The following is a 15747-nucleotide window of genomic DNA, read 5'->3' on the forward strand; positions in this document are numbered from 1 at the left end:
ATACAGCCTATACTTCTACCCAACTTCAAAATGATTCTGCCATCACCCCAACCGAGGCTGCACCCAGCAAGCTACCTTTTGGTAACCCATCCGATTTCTATACCTTGACCTTACCACAGAGCCCGGACTTTACATAATTTATTTGGCCCAGACTCTGACAATGACAACTATGATGACTGGAATGATTATGTTCCACAATATAATGACGATAACTGGTATGATGATCTTACTGATGCCATTGGGCTTCATACTTTGCTGGATACTGGCCCTGTGGCTCCGCTAGTTCTTGCTACAGAGGAAAGTGCCTTTTTCTCTGTAGTAATGCAAATGTAAGCTGAAGTGTTAAGCCTCCAATTGTCAACCATGGAAGTGAAAAAAACGTATTGAACAAAATGTTGCAATCTAGTCAGGATTTCACTGAGCCAATGTTGCCATTTAGTGAGGCACTTATTGGCATTCTTTTGGGCACCTATGCTATGTCAAAATGAGTAGACATGTTTGACAAATTAATTTTCTCCTCCACAGGCCTTGCTCTGAGATTGGCCAATGACTGCAGTCTCTTCAGCCGTGACTCCCATGCTGTTTGGGACACTGTGGCTTAAAGTTTACCAGCTGTTCAGGGCGACCTTTGAGCATCACTTACGCAGGCTATTCAGGACAACCACTAGGCAGTGAAGTCTGTAATACACTCAGGATTGGACTTGACTGATTGTCTGGTATGTGCCATGGGTACTAATGGGGCCCTTTGGTGCCACACCTGGATGCTGTTCACAAGGTTCTCCGGAGACTTCCAGGTATCTCTAATGGACAAACCTTTTAATTGATCTTGCAATTTTGGTGATAAAGTTAACTAGGCCTTTGAATGTTTTAAGTATTTATTTATTTATTATTTATTTATTTATTAATGACATTTAATAAAGCGCGAACAATTGCCCGTGGGCGTCTCGGCGCTGTTACTTCTGCAAACTTCTCCACTACTGAGTTTCTGACAATTACTGATTAAACAACCACGCTTTCAGTTTTTTTTCGAAATGACATGAGAGAGGGGCTGGTCCTAATGGACTGGGGTAATGTGTTCCATAGTTTTGGGGCCGCAACCAAAAAGGGGCGATCTCCCCAAGAGACAGACTTTGTACGTGGCACCACTAGTTCGTTAAGAGTGGAAGAACGAAGTGGTCTTGAGGGGCAGTAAGGTGTCAACTGGTCTCTCAGGAACTGAGGTGCTTGTTTGTGAAATGATTTATATACTATGCATAGTGTCTTAAATTTAATGCGGTTTCTTATAGGGAGCCAATCGTAGCTTCTGATTGTATCAGCTATGGGTTTGTGCCTAGGAATTCCAGAAAGAAGTCTGTCCGCCGCATTCTGTACGGTCTGCATTTTCTTAATGACCCTGAACTGGGAATTGGCAAATAAGCCATTGCAATAATCTGAGGAGGATAAGACTAGAGAACCTACCAGAGTTTTGCCTACACTCTTCGGTAGAAAAGGAAGAATTTTTTTCACCAATCGTAGTTTATGGAACGCTGTAGCAGCAGTCCGATTGGCATGGGCAACAAAATTAAGGTCATTATCGAAAACAACTCCCAGGTTCCTAACCTTAGAAGCCGGTTTAGGCAGAGTTCCAAAAGAAGCTGGCCACCAGGCGGGGGACCAACTTGGAGATAATCGTCCAAAGGATACCACTTCCGTCTTTTCGGAATTAAGTTTTAGACAATTTGCAGGCATCCAATGCCCAATTGCCAACATGCCTATTTTAAACCCCTCGGCTACTTTTTCTCCATCATTTTTGATGGCCAGAACCAACTGTGTGTCATCTGCGTATGAGGTAAGGTTCATCCTGTGTGCTTTGATGATTTTAGCTAGGTCCGACACATAGATATTAAAAAGTGTCGGACTAAGGGATGAACCTTGTGGTACCCCACACGGCAGAGACAAGTTAGCCGACTGGAACGGTCCCAGGGTCATCGCCTGAGATCTATCGTTCAGAAAAGAGGCCAGAAGGCTCTTGGCTGTCCCTTGAATACCCATTTTTTCGACACGGTCGACCAAAATCTGATGGTCAACCGCGTTGAAAGCTGCAGAGAGATCCAACAGCACCAATAGTGCTGAGCCTCCTTGATCTCGGATGACTCTAATTTCATCAGCAGCCTTAATCAGGTCGGTCTCTGTGCCATGGAACCTGCGGAATCCAAATTGGGTCCCGTCCAGTTGGTGATGTTCCTCAATAAAAGCTGCTAACTTGGTATTCATTGCCTTTTCTAAGACTTTTGCCAAAAATGGGAGATTGGCAATAGGCCGGTAATTTTTCAACTCCACTTTGTCTAGGCGTGGTTTCTTTAAAAGGGGCTTCAGGAGTTTTTTTTTTAACATGCTTGGATAGATTCCTGAACTAAACATGGAATTACAAATTTGCGTGATAACCGGAATCAAAGAATCCATGATCGGGGAAAGGGTTTTTAAAGGACATGGATCCAAGGCTGATCCAGATTTAATAGAGCTTACAATATCTCTTTTTTGGGCCTCTGTAATATCACTAAACTGAGTGAGTACACTGCTAGGAGAAGAAGGGTGTGCAATGTGTATAATATGATTAGCATTGGAGGAGAAAGCTAAATAAATATAATTCACTTTTGTGAAAAAGAATAGTGCTAATGCATCACAAAAGGATTGGGAAGGGGGAGGATTAAGGTCGGGGGCGTTTCCTGCTAGCTGCTTGGTGATGTCATAGAGCTTCCTATTGGAATTCTTTGCATTCTCTATGTGCTCGCTAAAATGTTTCCTTTTAGCACATGTAATCATAGCTTTATACTGAGCTAACATCTCTTTACAATGGTTTTTATTTTCTTCATCATAATTTTTCCTCCAATGCCTCTCCCTATTTCTAAAAAGTTGTTTCTGCTTCCTTAGTTCCTCAGAAAACCATGGAGCTGAGGAGACATTCCTGTTTATAGTTACTAATTTGAGAGGAACCAGTGAATTAGTAGAATGACCTAACCAGTCCTGGTATTGCTTAGTAGCAATATCAGGATCATTTGACAGAATCGGTTTGGTACTGTCAAGTAGAAGTTTAAGGTTTGGGTTGTTAATATCTCTCCAAGCCTTAAATGGTTGACGACTAAGAGGGGCTACACTAGTAGTGGAAGCCTCGTTAGTTATAATAGAACCTCGGACTACATGATGGTCAGACCAGGGGAGCGGGAGGATATTGGTTATATGGATATCCTCTAAGTTGGAAAAGATACCGTCCAACGTATGCCCTGCATCATGAGTAGGGCGATTTACCAATTGAGGAAGCCCCAAAATTTCCATCTCCGACAAAAGAGAAAGTGTGTCACAATCATCAATTTTATCTAAATGGAAGTTAAAGTCACCAAGTACCGTTAATGACTCCTCAATTGCCAAAGATTCCAAGATAGTGCCTAATTCAGAAAGGAATCCGGAGCGTGCTCCTGGCCGTCTATATAACAGCAGTACTCTGAAATTATGCGAGGGAGATAGATTGATAGCAAATTGCATTGCTTCGCAAGTGAGTGAGGATATTGCAAGGTCCGTATATTATACGTATCCCGTGCAATTATAGCTATCCCACCCCCTCTTTTGCCCTGTCTATCATGTCTGTAGACTTTAAATCCACTTGGGACCGCAATAACGAGATCTGGATCGGACGTATTGTCCATCCATGTCTCAGTCATAAACAGGATGTCAATATTCCTATCTCTGACTAGATCTGATATTTCTTGTCTGTGCTTTCCTAGTGAACAAACGTTGGTAAGCGCTATTGTCATTCTTTTGGGATGTTTCGGTTTACTACAGCGAGTTGTGTTATTCACTAAAGGTATAGTGACCTTGCAATGCAAGCATTCAAGAGATGAAATATCTGAAAGCGACCCTAGGTTATACTTGGTGCATTTATCTGTGGGAGGTGGACGAAAGTCAGTCAACATTAGAGATGAATAGGGAAGATGGCAAGCTATGCCATGAGGTCCAGGGGTTGAGGCCCACGGCCCGGTCCTGGCCCGGACGGCCGCAGATGGGCTTGCCTTTGGCGCGCCTTCGGCACGCCCGCTGCGCCCGCCCGCTGGGCGGACGGAAAGGCATTGCATTGTTTTTTTATACAGTGTAGAGGGGGGCGGGAGGCGTCCTGCAACTGGACCGCAACCCTTCCTCCCAGCAAGATGGCGCCCACAGCCTTTGACCCGCGTTGTCAGCGCCCTAATCGGCTGCGCCGGGGATGGAAGGCGTGTGCAGTAAGCCTCGGTGCAACGTGATTCTTGCACTCGAGTGTCCCGTTAATATGGCAAGTAAAAACTGACCTTTAAAATATATACAGTTTTTAAAAGAATCTTTACCAATAATGCAGGGATAGAATTGTAGAGCCCCCGGCTTCCGCCTTAGGGGAGAAATGAGCAAAAGTTCTGTGCCATGTTAACACCACCCCTTAAGTATCCGGGAGGGCGGGAGGCATCCTGCAACTGGACCGCAACCCTTCCTCCCAGCAAGATGGCACCCACAGCCTTTGACCAGCTTTATCAGCGCCCTAATCAGCTGCGCCGGGGATGGAAGGCGTGTGCAGTAAGCCTAGGTGCAACGTGATTCTTGCACTCAAGTGTCCCGTTAATATGGCAAGTAAAAACGGACCTTTGAAATATATACCGTTTTTAAAAGAATCTTTACCAATAATGCAGGGATGGAGCAGAGACACAATTTTGACCTCTTCCTGGCTATGGTACAGGTTTTCCCATCGTCAATGCAAAACCCCTCCTTCAAGGCAACAGGTGCACTTTCATGGCAGAGATTGCAATTCTCAGTGACTACGAGGACAGCTGGAATGTGCAGTTAAGTCACCTCCATCAGCCTCAACCGATTTTGTGTGTTCTTGCTGGCACATAGCCACCCTGACGGAGGCAGAATCCGATATTTCCTGCCATGGGTGGCAGGGCATAATGGCAGATAAGTATGTTCTTTAAATCATCCATGGGGGCTATGTCCTTCCATTCTGGTCTACTCCACCATGAATATATGACGTTACAATGCAAACAAATAAAACGCATGCTTTTACAACGCAACTTTTACAACGCAACTGATATGACATTGCAAGTTTTTACTAAGCATACCAGTACAACGCAAATGTAGTATAATACATAAAATGATCCATTACAATGCATACTACAACAACGTACACTTTTACGAGGCAATATATATTATTTTTTTGTATAATAAACCCCTGGAGGGGGATGGAGGGAAAATAGGGTTCTTGGGTGGGGAAGTGTATTAAAACGTGGAAATTGGAAATTAATACATACATATTAAAAATTAATACCCAAGTACTAAAGTTAATACTGACATATAAAATTATTAAATTAATATTTTTTTTTTATAAATGTATTAAAAATATTGCTACAACAGATACTATTTTTTAACACAATATTTAATAAAAGTACTCAATTGTAAAAATAATACTCAAATAATAACATTAATTCTCAAGTACTTTTTTTTCACTACGGTTTTTTTAAAATATAATTTTACTAAACATGACTAAAATATATAAAACATATATAAAATAAATATCAAACTTACATTAATTAAAAATAATTTATATACAATATTTTAACATAACATACATTTAACCAACATTTTCAAAAATGTACTATGTAAACACAAAACAAATAAACAAACATTAAAAGACTTAATTAAACAAAATAAACTACCATTAGTAAATCGTAAAGTTCCACATAACAAAAACACTATAACACACAGCTAATATCAACACAAAAAAGAAAACTTCCATTTTTAAATTCTGGAAAACAAAAGTCCTACAACACTTTCAGTGAAATTACTTCGACCCGGAAATAGTCAAACAGAATGTTATAACATACAAAAATAAAAAGTTACGAAAACGAACATAACAAAATAATTATTTACATTCTCACACACCATTAGAAACACAAAGCAAAATGATGCACTAAACATATTTTCCTTTCAAATTTCATTCAACACAACAAAACGTATAAAAGAAGCTGCATGCACGTTTTTCTACTGAGAATGACAAACCTCGGATTGAGCCTTCTAAAACACGAAGTATGTACAAGCTATAGAAATGTCTAACCACTTAACAATTTCTAGATAAGCAAACATACTAAAATAAACTATATTAGCTTTTTTGTAGTTTATTCAAAAACTTTTCAAAATCCGACCAAACATTTCAAAATACTCTATTTTGGACAATATATATAAAGTAAGTAACTAAAATGTTATACATTTTTTTTACTGTTTTTCAATAAATATATAATAGTGGGTTTATAAAAAAAAAAAAAAGATTCTTGCCTAGAGCAAGGGGCAGGATAGTGGTATGTTAAAATTACTATTCCTACTCCAAACACTGTTTCCCTCTTATAAAATGATGGATAGTGGTGGGTTTGCAATTACTGTTCCAACTCCAAAAGCTGCTTGCCTCTCAGAAAATCCAAGTTAATAGGTTAAAATTACTATTCCAGCTCCAAAATATGCTAGACTCAGGGAAGGTGCAGGATAGTGGTATGCTAAATAAATATTCCTACTACAAATTCTGGTTACCTCAAAGATAATGCTGGATAGTTGTGGTGTTAAAATTACTGTTTCAACTCTAAAAGGTTCTTGTTTCTGAAAGGTGAAGGATAGTGGTATGTTAGAATTACTATTCCTATTCCAAAGGGTGTTTGCCTCCTGTAAAATGCTGTATAGTGGTGTGTATAAAATTACTATTCCAACTCCAAAAGGTGCTTGCCTCAGGAAAGGTGCAGAATAAAGATATTTCAAAATTACTATTCCTACTCCTAAGGGTTCTTTACTCAAAGAAAACCCTAGATAGTGGTGGGGTTTAAATTACTATTCCAACTCCAAAAAGTGCTTGCTTCAGGAAAAGTGCAGAATAGTGGTATGTTAAAATTACTATTCCCACTCCAAATGCCTACCGTAAAAAAACGCGGGATAGTGGTGGGGTTTGAAATTACTATTCCAACCCCAAAAGCTGCTTGCCTCTCGTAAAATGCAAGTTAATAGTGAGGTTAAAATTACTATTCCAACTCCAAAATGTACTAGCCTCAGGGAAGGCGCAGGAAAGTGGCATGTTAAAATTACTATTCCTATACCAAAAGAAGCTTGCCTCTGGGAAAGTGCAAAATATTAAAATGTCAAAATAACTATTCCTATTCCAAATAGTGTTTGCCTCACAGATAATGCTGGATAGTGGTGGTGTTAAAATTACTATTCCAACTCTAAAAGGTTCTTGCTTCAGGAAAGGTGCAGGATAGTGGTATATTAAAATTACCATTCCTACTCCAAAAGATGTTTGCCTCCTGTACAATGCTGGATAGTGGAGTGTATAAAATTACAATCCAACTCCAAAAGGTGCTTGCCTCAAGAAAGGTGCAGAATAATGATATTTAAAAATTACTATTCCTACTCCAATGGGTTCTTAACTCAAGGAAAACATGGGCTAGTGGTGGGGTTTAATTTACTATTCCAACTCAAAAAGGTGCTTTCTTCAGAAAAGGTGCAGGATAGTGGTATGTCAAAATTACCATTCCCACTCCAAAGGGTGCTTACCTCAGAGAAAACGCTGGATAGTTGTGGGGTTTAAACTACTATTCCAACTCCAAAAGTGCTTGCTTCAGGAAAAGTGTGGGATAGTGGTATGTTAAAATTACTATTCCCACTCCAAAGGGTGCTTGCCTCAAAGAAAACACTGGAAAGTGGTGTGGTTTAAACTACTATTCTAACTCCAATAGGTGCTTGCTTCAGAAAAGGTGCAGGCAGTGGTATGTCAAAATTACTATTCCCACTCCAAAGGGTGCTTGCCTCAGAGAAAACGCTGGATAGTGGTGGGATTTAAATTACTATTCCAACTCCAAAAGCTGCTTGCTTCAGAAAAGTGGCAGGATAGTGGTATGTCAAAATCACTATTCCTACTCCAAAGGATGCTTGCCTCAGAGAGAATGCTGGATATTTGTGGGGTTTAAATTACTATTCCTACCCCTAAACATACACACCTCAAAAATAGTACTAAATAGAGATGAAGATAAATGTACTATTTCTAATATAAAGGTTGTCTAACTCTGTATAAATACTGTATATGGCTAAAAACTAGGGGGCTCATTAGGATGACGGGCGGACTTTGTCCCCCCGCCATCCTGTCGGAATTCGGGACCGCCCGCCATTAGGGCAGAGGTCCCGTGGGGAGTATTAGGATGTGCCCGCAACAGTGGCGCGCACATCCTGCATTAATAGCATTGTGGTGGGCGGTGCTCTCTGTACCGCCCGCCACAATGCTATAACTGCATAAATGCATTTGCATAAACAAAGCAGCAGGCACCGCGCGGTGCCTGCCGCTTTGTTTATGCAAATAAAGGGGGGTACCACACGTACCCCCCGTGTGCAACCCCCACCCCTCCTTCTGTGGGCCCCCAGAGATTTCCCAGCTCACCAATCTGTTATCTTTCTTGAGGTCTGCCCAATAAAATATGCCCCCTGCTTTTAATGGATGGGTCAATTGATCTTGCAGGCACTTGGGGGTGCCTGGAGATTCCCAAATCGGCGCCCGTGTAGAATAATAAGTGAATCTCAACTGTTTCCGTACATACATCCATATTTTTAATGCAGTGCTTAAAACCTTCAGTCTGACCTTTTTAATAAACTTCGGGTCTCCGTATTTAAACAAAAAATAGTGCTGGCCTTGACTGACATCCCCAAGCATTGTTGAAAACAGTAAGCCTAAAGATGACCTATCAGGCTTATTTGCTAGTATCCGAAAAATTTTGAACTGGAAGGCATAGCAGTAAGCAAGCAAATCCGGTAATGCCTGCCCCTCTGCCCCTAATTTCTTTTTCAGCTCCTCCATGCTATCTGTGGGCCCTTAGATGCCCATGTAAGGCTCACAATCTTTACCTGTGTCTTCGCTACATCCTCTTTCCTAAAGGTTAGAGGGATAGAATTAAAAAGAAAAGTGGCTTTCGGTAGTATAACCATCTTTATGAGATTTACCCTGTCATATATGTTTATTAGTAAATTCGCCCATTTTGACAGTAGACTCAATATCTCTTGACTCACTTTCTTCCAATTCACCCTTGGTGTGTCTTCTAACTTCACACCCAAATTCCTCATTTGAGTTTTGACTCCTTGAATATTTATTTTCTGATTCCATTGCATAATCTCGGATTTATCTTCATTGACCTTATAGCCAGAAATTGATCCAAACTCTTCTGTCCTTCACATCACAATGGGTATCGCCTCCTGGCGATTAACTGTAAATATAATCAAATCATCTGTGTATAACCCCAGTTTTATTTCAAACCCATCGAAGTTAAAAGGAAAAATCTCAGCATCCGTCCTGATTAAGTTGGCTAAAGGCTCTACGTATAAATTAAATAAAAGATGAGACGGGGGCATCCCTGCCTTGTTTCTCTGGTTATACTGAACCAATTTGTTAACTCTTCGTTAATTAGTACTTTAGCTCTGGGATTCTGGTACAGGTTTTTTACTTCCTCCTCCATGCTTGTTGGAAAATTAAGGAGCACACATATATACCAATTTTTTAAGAAGTTACTTTTTGTATTTCAATTTTAAGACACTCAGTCTAATAGTTATAACAGCGACATATATACAAAAAAAGTGCAATGTGTCCCCAGTGATTTGTGAACAAAAAAACAGAACATAAAACAATGAGTGATCTGTACAGTTTTGTTATTATGGATATTTACAAAGGGAAACTGACCAAGCGCAATAATAAAGCAATTCTTATCAGTGACTATCTACAATCATAGAACAATGTGCTTGAAAAGGTTCATTCCCTATGGCGTCGACGGCGTTTCGACCTGCTTGGTAAAGGTCTCGTCAGGACTAGACAGTGGGGGACATCTAAGGGAAAGTGAAAAAGTGTAAGTATGTGTAGTCACAATAATTAATGAATATATATGAATTAAAATGGACGGATAATACCTTGTGGTGTCTTTTATTAATGCAACCCATGCGTGATAGAGAATTGGAATTGACTTACAGTATACCCAGCCGGGCACTGTTTGGAAGCAAGATACAAAGTCAGTTGTTGTAAACACGTACTTTAAGGTGGGCTAAAGTGTCTTAAAAGCCACAACTTAGACTTATATATAGCACAGAAATAGCCACTCACCACTGTCGGTGGAATACGTGGTAATCTTGAGTGTAAGGCTGACAATCGATAAATGGCAGCAGAAGACAGGAAAATGCCTGGTAACAAATGGAATTTGTATTAAAGGAGGGCTAATTTATTGCAGGCATCTATGTAAGGGGCAGTCTTGGAGCTTACCTGCTCGCAGAACTCGGAACGCACGATCGCGTTTCCCCGGTCGTCTGTCTGATAACAGAGTAGTTCCGGGTGTGTGTGCGTCATCGCGTTTATAACGCGGTGCGTGAGGTGCGCACGCATTCTCTGTGTAGTAGGCGGATGTTAAACAACCGGTATTTGTCATGGTAACGGCCATAAAGATGTAAACCAATACAAATGTCTACATTGTTTAAACACAGGACATTCTATCGCGGTGACAGTAGTATGATTTAACCTAATCATGGTTGTTCGAGTCTACACCCTTTACAACCCAGAGTGCCAGTCACATTTAACAATTACTACATAAGCAGAGCTAGCACTTCCTGTGCAACAATTGTTTGTCAAGATAGCGGTCATTACGATGTAAACCAGTACAATTACTGTTACTATTCAACTTGATGTACAACAGTTCAAACCTTATAAGTTATGTCACACATATTAAAGATGTTTCAAACCAGAAGTGCACAGGTACCATACACATTTAAGCTGAGAGAATAGATGTACACCAGCCATATTTTGCCTTGTTTTCTAATACTAGCACCTCTATATACAGTTATGCAAATAAATAAAGAAACATTTCAAGAACATTTCAGCACATTCACATCTCTTATATATGTTCAGACGTACAAAATGAACACATTTTTAACTTTGCATAATCAGGTTGTCAGAGTGGAAACAAAGCCCCTCCATTCATCTGCGGAATTCACCCTTTTCTGTTATAATTCAATAGTGCTTATTTAAGCTGTTATATTAAATATTGTGTCAAATAAATATGCCACAGGAACCACTGTTCTTTGGTTAAACATATTGCCCTGGTTCCGCTGTGAGTAGGGTTCCCTTGTTTCCCCCTTTCGCATGTTGGAAAATTAAAGCGGGTCAAAACCTCCCAGGGATACTGCCAGTTCACTTGATCAAATGCTTTGGCAGCATCTACTGCCACTACAGTTAGGGGGATTTTTCTTGCTTCCGCCATATCAATTGCTCCTAACATCTGGAAAGTTAGCTCGTTAAGTTGCCTCCCAGGAATAAAACCCCTCTGGTCGGGGTGTATAACCCCTTTTATCACCGTAGCTACTCTTGAAGCCACGATTGCCGAATAGATCTTATAATCAGAGTTTAAAAAGGATATAGGTCTATAAGAATCAACCTTTAACGTATCTTTGTTGGACTTCAAAATTTGCGTAATCGTTGCTTCTGACCAGGAGTTGGGAATACTTTCTCCCATTTTGTATAATCTATTACATAAAGAGGTTAAGGCAGGTACTACATAATCTAATATGCAAAGGTATACTTCCACCGGAAGGCCATTTGGTCCAGCGGCTTTTCCCCTGGCCATCTTTCTACACTGAATGCTGACCTCTTTTTCCGTTCACCTCTCTCCTTTGCCCTTCATCCAACAGTGGACACCTGGTCTGTCTTAACTAGTTCTCAATCCTCCCTTGATCAGGGAATATCGTCTCTTTACACAACTCGCTCATAAACTCACTAGCCTCCTGGCCTATTTCTTCATTTGCACATAACTCCCCCCCTGTCTCTCCTTGTCTCTCCTATTTTCAAATATTTTATTGTATTTCTAGTTCTATTTGTTTTCGCCTTCCAGGCTAGCAAAGCACTACACCTCTCTCCGTAGGAAAAATGTTGAAGCTTGCTAGCCTTCCATCTGTCCAGTAGTTTTTTATCCAATTGCGCTTGGTATTTGGCCTGCTAATTTTCTAAATCCTTAGTTAAAAGGGGTATATTGCTGGCACCGTTTAAGGAGGCCACCTGTAGATCTATCTCTTTCATCTTAATTTACCCTATTTTACACTCCTCCTCCTGTTTTGCTATCTTTCTTCTCCCCCTATAATAGACTTCAAAATTCCCTGAAAATAGCCCTCAAAGGCATCCCAGACCATTTGCTCACTTGTGGAACCTATATTGATTAAAAAACATTCCTCTGCTTTCTTACCCAACTCTCTTATCACTATTTCATCTAATAGTACAGTCCTATCTAGCCTCCACCTTCTTAACTCCGGCTTTTGATGAAAATTATAGTCATTTCCACAGCAGAATGGTCTGATAGGATAGCTGGAATATGTACTGTTGTCTCTGTATCAGCATATAAGGTTTGGTCTATAAGAAAAACATCTATATGGGAATGATGTCTATTATTTTTTACTATAGTAGGTAAAATCCCTTATTCCCTTATTCTTATTACACCAGACATCCACCAAACTAAATTCTTGTATCATACTTTTTAATTTGGCGAAAGCTTTTGGTGGAGTAACATACTTCACACGTGATGTTCTATCTAACTCTTTATTAAGAACTAAATTAAAATCTCTTCCTAAAATTATAGGTGCTTCTGTTTCTAGTAGGCAAATTTCGAGCTTTGCTAGAGGGTCATAATTATCCTTGTTTAGCCCATAGTACACAGCACACACCAAGGGCTTATCTTGCATTAGAATTGTGGCTACCAGCCATCTCCCCATAGAATCAGTCTCGTATTTCACCACTCTAATTCCAATATTACTCCTTATAATGATAGCCATCCCTCTTGAACTACCCCTTTGGTCCGAACACAGTACCTCTTGGGCCCAAAGTGCTTTACGAAAACACTGCCTACACTCTTCCCTCTCTAAGTCTGTCTCTTGTAGGGAAATAATTTGTGCATTGCTTTCCTTTAAAAATTCTAGCATCCTATTTGCCTTTTTTCTACCCCTTAAGCCATTTAAATTACATGTCAGGATCCGGATTTTTTTGGGAGTATCCATACTCTTCTACAATTCTACTTTCCCCACCACATTTCTGCTCCTTAAACTTATACCATTTATTAAACTTGTTATTTTCCATATTCTCTTTCGAGTTCGGCCTCCTCAGGACATATTTTTAACTTTTTTCCCTGTGCTCCCCACACCCCGTGCCTCCCCTCCCCCCTGGGAAACCCCCTTTTTATTCCTCGGACGCTGAAACTCGTCCTTTGTGAACCCCCATTTCTGAAGAGAAAGAATTCTCAATACATAAAAAAAAAAGAAAAACAGCCTTTGTATACAAAATGTTATACATTACTATATGAAAACCTTCACTTATTACTCTTGTCAGGTATATCTTAAATGCTCAACCCTCCATCTGCACCAAAAAGACATCTACTTCTTCTGGATTTTGGAAATTATACATCTTATTGCGCCACAATATCTTCAGCAATGCAGGGAATCTCATCTGCACCCTTACTCCGGAGCTCACTCATTCGCGATCCCAGCTCCAACTGCCTCTGTGCTGTTCTCTTGCCCAGGTCAGACTTTATTTGGTAACTAAATCCTTCGTATTTTAAAACTCCCTCTTTCAAAGCTCTTCCCAACACTAATTCCTTCACTGCATATGTCTGGAAATTAATCAGAATTCTCCTCGGCGCTTCCTAGCTGGATTCAGTCTAAACGGGTCTCTGTGGACTCTTTGAATTTCCTTCACCAAATCTATATCCATTCTATCTCTCAGTACCCCTTCTCTTAGTAGCTTACATATAAAAGCTTTAATATCCTCCTCCTCAGACCCCTCTGGTATCTTAAGAAGTCTCAGGATGTTACGTCTAACCTGCATCTCCAGCCTTTCTATATCTTCCTCTAATGTTCTATTCTGTCTTCTTAGTTTTTCTAATTCCCTTGAATTTTCAGTAACAGCCTCTAACAAAGTCTTCACTTAACTTTCCAGTATGCCTGTCCGCTGCGCTATACCATCTATTTTTCCTTCTAGGGTCTCACATTTGTCCTGGATTCCTTTCTGATTTGACTCTGAGATCTCAAATTTTGTAAGGATAACTTGTCTTAAACTCAGAACATCTTTTCTAACTGACTTTCCACCCCCATACTGCTCCTTTAACCATCACTCCAATCCCTCCAATATCTGCACTTGAACCTGTGGCAATCTCTAAATCCACACCTATCTCTGCACCAGAGACTGAATCCATGCCTGTGACTGCAACTTGCTGATGATCAAAACTCTCTGAGAATTCATTTTTATTATAATAGGCTTTTGAGCAGGGGGGACACCTCATGAATTTTGGTGGTGTAACACCCGAGCGACTCTCCTTCTCCGTCTCTTCGTCCGCTTCTTCATCTCTCCTCTCAATCCGAGTTTTCCCCTGTACCTCCTTATCAGATTGTTCTGATAAGACAGAGAATCTATTTTCTAATAGAATTGGGGCGGTAGATGTTACCCTCTTGCCCCCTTCTCCAGCTCGTGCCGCAATCTGCTCCATTTTCTTAAAATACAAGCTTAAAGACGGTAGGGGTTTTGTTAAATTACATGTCACCCTAAGGCCACACCCCAGATTATCCTCCTTTTTTCTTGGGGGAGACTGGGACAGGGACTAGAGCCAGGGCTCCCCCTTTTTCCCCCTTTCCTTTAGCTCTACCGCTGCTTCCTCCCCCTCCTTCTCCTCCAAGTGACCCCGGAATTGACTGCAGAAGGTATCTACTTTTGCTTTTTATATCCTGTGTATCTTGTCCATTTTTTCCAATTTGTCCAGTTTGTCCTCCACTTCAAGGACTCTTTCTACCCTGAGGTCTCCTCCAAATATATTATTTTCCCCAGCTGAATTTGAGGGACAGACTGTGTCTGTACTTTACACCTCCTCCTGCCATCCCTTAACCTCCCTCTGCAGACTGCGCAAACACCCTCACCACACTCAAGACCTCCGCCACCTATCACAACAACAAGATAGCCGCACGGTTCACCGAAGACCTCAGGACCTCCAAGTGCACCTGTCGGAAGCTGTAGAGGAGCTGGCTCCGCAACCAGACACCAGACAGCTACACCTCACACAAGAGCGCCACCCGCAGACCCCACCAACTCCACAGGACCGCCAACAGGAAAGCCTAGACAGCAACGCACACAACCGCAAACAGCACATCAACATCGTGATTGAACTCACAACTCCCACCTACAACACCGCCGACACCTTAGCACCACTGAAAAAACGTCAAAGCAAACCTGGCAGCAAGAAGGCCTCATGGTTCAACGATGATCTTAAGAAGTCCAAGAAACTCTGCCGCTCCCTTGAAAAGGCCTGGAAAAAAGACCCAACCACTAGCACCAAAGACGCCTTCAAAAACGCCACCCGCACTCACCACCAACTAATCCGAAAGGCCAAGAAAACAGCATTCAAGGATCGACTTGACAACAACGCCCACAACAGCAAGGAACTTTTCAACATCGTCAAGGAATTTTCCAATCCCTCGGCCAACTCCAACGACATCACCCCCTCTCAAGCCCTCTGCGATTCCCTAGCCTCATTCTTCCACAACAAGATTGCAGACATCCACAACTCCGCCACCTTCCCGGAAGACTGGAAACACGCTGAACTCACCGCCCTTCTGAAAAAACTCACAGCGGACCCCACCGAACTCAAAAATTACCGCCCCATTTCGCTC

Source organism: Lissotriton vulgaris, chromosome 1_1 (assembly GCF_964263255.1).
Source record: "Lissotriton vulgaris chromosome 1_1, aLisVul1.2, whole genome shotgun sequence".
Lineage (NCBI taxonomy): Eukaryota > Metazoa > Chordata > Amphibia > Caudata > Salamandridae > Lissotriton > Lissotriton vulgaris.